We start from the raw sequence: 6,129 nt of genomic DNA on the forward strand, positions 1-6,129 counted from the left end.
TGTTGTAGGAATGCTTGAGGGCCAAAAATTTACTGTGGTATCTTGATAGTGGCTGCTCAAGGCACATGACCGGGGATCCCTCCAAATTCTCAAGTCTGAAATTGAAGAATGAAGGGTATGTTACCTATGGTGACAATAATAAAGGCAAAATTCTTGGTCATGGAAATATTGGTAATTCCTCCTCTCAAACATTGATTGAAAATGTATTGCTTGTTGAAGGTTTGAAGCACAATTTGCTGAGTATAACACTACTAGAAAAATTAAAATTAGAGAGGAAAAAAATCCGTCACTAAACTTCATAAAATCCGTCACAAATAAGTTAGTGACGGAATTTGTGACGGAAATGATTCCGTCACAAAATTTGGCGTCACAAAATATTTAGTGACGGATTATTTTCTCCGTCACAATTAGTGACGGAATTAAGGCGTCACAAACAATATAATTTCCGTCACTAATTTGTAACAATAAATGTTTAGAAATTAATAAAAATCCGTCTCAATTTGTGAGGGATTAAATCCCTCGCAATTTGTGACGGATTAAATCCCTCGCAATTGATGAAAGAATCCCTCGCTATTTGAGAGGGATTAAATCCCTCGCTATTTGAGAGGGATTTTATCCGTCACTAACTGAGATGAATCCCTCGCTAACTGTTTGATGACTAAATTTGGGGAAACTATTGTTTTAATAGTCTGGTAATCGATTACCTATACATGTAATCGATTACCAGACAATGAAAATCATATGTTCGAAATTTACTTATTAAAGGTTCTCTGGTAATCGATTACCCATTTATTGTAATCGATTACCAGAGACTATTATTGAAACAATTTCAATCAAAACAAAAATATCAAGTCTTTTTTATGAAAATGCATGATATCATTTAAAATGAAGATAAAAGAACAATACAGACATCAAGAGGAGTTCCCAAGTTTAATGATGTGCTTAATCGGCAAGACAACACATGAAAAATAATGAATGACCTCTATCAGTGTAAGTATGACAATAAAGCTTCATTGGAGTATATCCATAGCCATGATACTTTTCATCATTTAGAGATCAAAATCCACAAGGCACACATTTAGGCAAAGAAACCCCTTCAAACAATACACATGAAGCAACCTAATTTTACTAAGCTAGATTGCTTATATAGTGATGACCTTATACCTATCTACCAAACATACAATTAATAGAGGCAACATGTTCCAAATCAAATCATACAAAAATTCAAATACAGGGGAAAAAACTCTTAAAATTAATTACCTTTTTTCCCGGCCTAACAAGCCTCAAGGCCACCTCAGCAGCAGTATTTGCAGGAGCAATAACATCAGTTGCCCTTCCTGTGACAGGACCTTCCTGAAGAACATGAGTGTGAGCCACAGCCGCGATGAAACCATTTATATGACAAGCCAAATCACTACAAACAACCAAAGAAACTACCATCAACTTTTTATGCTTCACTCCAGAACAGAGACAACAGACAATCACAACCAGTTTCACAAGTCCATTTTCACTTCATGGTGACTTACAACCATAAGTTTACATTCACTTCACGATTTCACAATATATCATATTGCAACGTTAAAATTGAATCACAGTTCCAGAACAACTGGAAAAAAGATGACAATCGTCATACTGTTGAATAAATGAAATGTTGAAACAAACTGTTGCAAATTAAACCCAAAGAATGGGAGACTAATAAAGTGGTTCCTCTCCAAAGAATGGGAGACTAATAAATTAAATCCAAAGCACTATTCTCTATGACACGGCAGCAGGATCGTAAGATCACTAGATTGCAACTTTAATTTTTAACAACATTCCATGGCAAAACAAATATAGTACAAGCAGATACCAAATGGAAACTAAAGGAAAACCAGCATCATCAAAGCCAATATATGAACTGACAAATTAAAAAATATATATAAGAAAAAATCATGTGGGCATAAGTCTTAATACAAGTGTTGGGAACTTCCCTGCAAAGTGGTGCAAAATATCAAAATAAGGTTCAGCTAAAGCAATATTGAAATCAGAAACCCAAAATATAACAATTCTAAAAAGCAGGGAATCAAATTCAAAAGTACCAATCCAATTGCTAGATGTTAAAAAAATTGAACTTGACAGTTAACTATGTGTACGTTTCACTCTTAGAGATGTTGCAAATATAGTTACTCGATCGTTAGATAATTGATATGCATAAAGGCCAAGAATTAATCATCCAAGTACCTAAAGTTACCTTTGAAAAATAAGCAATTTTCTAAATTTATGCTATCACAAACAAGCACATAATGCAACTGCTAGTTGTAGAATAAACTACAATGATACTCAACTCGAAGCTATAGAAAAAAGGAAAACTGTGTGAGGATGTATCTAATGAAAAAGTTTTTTTGACTAGTGAGGGAAACCAATTTTAACCATACAACTACAAATGGATGATTGAAATTAATAGGTCACATGATCATCCCAAAAAGTACATGATTTTTATAATTTAAACTTAATCACTCATGATAAAGATTTAATGGCCAATACCTGTTCTTGTCAATCACACACAAAAAAATATCATTGATGTCTCTCATACATAGATGTATAGTTTACTGCAGTATCATAAGCTTGGCGGTTCAATATCTTAGACAAGTCAATTTCAAAATATGAGGCACCACTAGGCCTTAAGGTAACTACAATAAAGCACGGTGACATAACAAGAAATTTTACCTCCATAATCCTTCTCCTTGACATTCAAATAAGAATGAGGAAGCACCCACCGAACTCCCGGCAATTCTGCATTTCCAAAAAAACCACAAATCGAATAAACCCTCACTAGCACAAAACACATGCAAAACACTTAAAGCTCAAAAACAACATATACCTTTAATCTTGTAAGAAAGCTCTTCAGACACAAGCGCACCAAACGCAAAGTAGTGCCTAGTCGAAACAGAATATATCTTCATCCGGGCTTCCTCTTCACTGCAAAAACCAAACCAACCACACTAAATAATCAAAATCCAAAACCCATAACCACCTAAGGGATGCACCTCCAATAGCTTCTACATAGCCCATTTAGGTTCACCTTATCATACAATAAGAGCTTAATTTTAATTAAGCCACTAGAGCAAATAAAAATAAAGAACTAAAACTAATTTATGTTAAAAATAAAATTCTTGAAAAAACTAATAGGAGAATTAGGTTATACACAAGGCAAATTATTTCATTTTTACTTGTTAATTTATTGTCCTGAAGAGGCTAGGTATGATGGATAAAAAAAAAGGGGTTTTTTTAATGTTATTTTGTTACCTTCCGATAACCTTGGCCAAAGTTTTGATGTAGGAATCGATGATTTCGTCGAGGGTGGGGTCGCCTTCGGGCTACTCCATGACGACGAGCCAGTGTTCGAAGTGGTAGCCGTCGAGGAGGATGGTTTCCTTAGGGGGCGGTTGGACCAGTTGGGGTTGGGGTCGTTGAGGGAGGAGGTGGTGGCGCGTGTGGAGAGGGCGCGGAGGGAGGGGGTGGCGGGGAGGAGGAGGCAGCGGAGGGAGGGGGAGGCCGCGAGGGAGATGCGGCGAAGGAACGAGAGGGCGGAGAGGGAGGGGGGTGGCAGCAGAGGGTAGGGGAGGCCACGAGGGAGATGCGGCGGAGGAACGAGAGGGCGGAGAGGGAGGGGGTGGCGGGGAGGAGGAGGCAGCGGAGGGAGGGGGAGGCCGCGAGGGAGATGCGGCGGAGGAACGAGAGGGCGGAGAGGGAGGGGGTGGCGGGGAGGAGGAGGCAGCGGAGGGAGGGGGAGGCCGCGAAGGAGATTTGGCGGAGGAACGAGAGGGCTGAGAGGGAGGGAGGAGCAGTGGCTGAGAGGGAGAGGGAGCGGGAGAGGAAGGGGGTTAGGGTTCGGGTTTTAGGGAAGACTGAGTGGCGGAGAGGGAGAGGGAGAGGGATAATGGAAATGCAAAAATATATTTTTAGGGAGAGGGAGCGGGAAAAGTAAAAGAGGGAAAATGATTAAAAAAATTTCAAGAAAGAGTGGTGCCTCTCTTTAGGGTTTAAACCCGTTCCTCTCCTCTTTGTGCGTTTTAAAAATATATTTTTTATTTTGAAAAAAAAACTACCATTTTAACTCCTATAAATAATATGAAATAAATATCTTTAAAATACAATTATTTTTAAAATTACTACCTTATATTTTTATTAATTAAATTAATATATAAATAATATTTTGAATTTAAACTTGAAAATAATGATTAATATAATTTAATTTAAATGCAAAATCGTAGTATTTCAAATTTAAAATAATAATATATTTATAATAACAATTATAATAGTTCAATTTTGAAATTTTAACAAAATTTTAAAGTTTTATGTACAACACTTTTTCTTTGGATATAAAAAAATGATATTCTCTCTAAATAACTACATAAAATCTTTTAACAAAAACAGAATCGAGTAATACCTGTCATATTAATATTCTCTCTAAATGATTTAACACAGCTGGAGGTGTGGTGGCCGGGGAGAGACTGTTGGAACGGTTTAACACAAAAAGAGGTGTGGTGGCCGGGTGAGGGACTGTTAGAATGGTTAAAATTAATTAAATATTTTTATCAAACAAACTCATTCAGATTTTAAATTTATTTTCTATCTTTCATAATCAAAAGAAATCCAATATTAATTCAAAAGATAATAAAAATTATAACTAAAATATTTATAAATTTTCTAATATTACATTTAGTATATATTTAAATTAATTAATTAAATATTTGTATTTAAGAAATTGTTAAAGATTTTAGATTTTTATTTTATTAAATTAATTAAATTTTATCACTTTTTAATAAAGTGAGTGAATGATAATGAATTAACTAAAATTCAAAAATATATTTTAATTAAAAATAATTTTTTATTACCGAAACAATTAAATTCTTTGTTTAAATATATTTATATCTTATAGAATTATCTTAACATATCTTATAGAAATTAGGAGAGGATAAACTAGTATATCTAAACTATATCTTATAGAATTATCTTAACATATCTTATAGAAATTAGGAGAGGATAAACTAGTATATCTAAACTATATCTTAGTTATTATTATTATTATATTAAATTTAATGACTATATATAATATATTAAAATTATATATACTATAATATATTAAAAGATTGATCTATTTCAATAAAAATGAATAATAATAATAATAATAATTATTATTATTATTATATTAAATTTACAATAATATATTGAAATTATATATACTTTTATTTATCTTTTTAAATATTAAACTTATTGATTTATATAATAAAGTGAAATTTATAAGTTTAAAAATTTGTATACTTTATCGTTTAATCAATAATTTTATTGAGTTTTGCTTTTATATATATATATATATATATATATATATATATATATATATATATATATATATATATATATATATATATATATATATATATATATATATATCGGACAAGATAAGAAGATAAAGAAAATAATTCTTATAATGTGTGTTTGGTTGAAAAATTTTACAAATTTAAAGAATTTTAAATTCTTACTATTTGTAATATAGTTTTGTTGAAATGATTTTGTAATTTTAAGGCAAACATTTTCAATCCATAAAATTATAATGAGTGTGGATGCTTTGTAAATTATCACTTGAGAGTGCAAACGAGAGGTTAGAGTTGTTTGAGGCTAATTTGATACTGTTTCATTCTACCGTTGACTGTGGATAGTTATTACAATATCAATTAATTCATATGTTATTTCCCTTACTTTTTCTTTGTGATACATATGAATATATAGTTCTAATATTTATTCATTTAAATCAATTCTAACTCATATTTTATCACAATATTAGGATACTTGAAAACACAAGATCGAGTAATACCTGTCATATTAACAACTTTCATGCAAAATAAAATATCTCCATTTTTTAGGTTGTGCTTATTTCTTTCATAAATCTAAATTAGATTAATTTATAAGTTTGCTTTTAAGCATAAAAAATAAGAAATTAAAGGATATTAATTTATTAACAAAAAATAATTTTTTTTTAATTTTTAACTAAAAATTTAAATTTAAATTAAAAATTATGAAATTAGAAAGATATTTTTCAATAAATAACTAAATTAGTTAATTATTATTTATTTTATATTTGTGGACATT

At 31.6% G+C, this 6,129-nt stretch overlaps 1 pseudogene across 1 annotated transcript in view; it reads right to left on the reverse strand.

Moving 5' to 3' along the window:
- The window catches only part of LOC145956275 (uncharacterized), a 96,040-nt pseudogene extending 90,362 nt beyond the window's left edge, over window positions 1–5,678 (reverse strand). The window contains exons 1-4 of the transcript XR_014432718.1: window positions 5,671–5,678; window positions 3,286–3,830; window positions 2,861–2,958; window positions 1,261–2,772 (exon numbers count right to left, since the gene is read on the reverse strand). The product of XR_014432718.1 is annotated as an uncharacterized LOC145956275 (transcript). The remainder of the gene's footprint in view (window positions 1–1,260; window positions 2,773–2,860; window positions 2,959–3,285; window positions 3,831–5,670) is intronic.
- Window positions 5,679–6,129: the final 451 nt, after the last annotated feature.

This window comes from Cajanus cajan, chromosome 3 (assembly GCF_000230855.2).
Source record: "Cajanus cajan strain Asha chromosome 3, NIPB_CcT2T_4, whole genome shotgun sequence".
Classification (NCBI taxonomy): domain Eukaryota; kingdom Viridiplantae; phylum Streptophyta; class Magnoliopsida; order Fabales; family Fabaceae; genus Cajanus; species Cajanus cajan.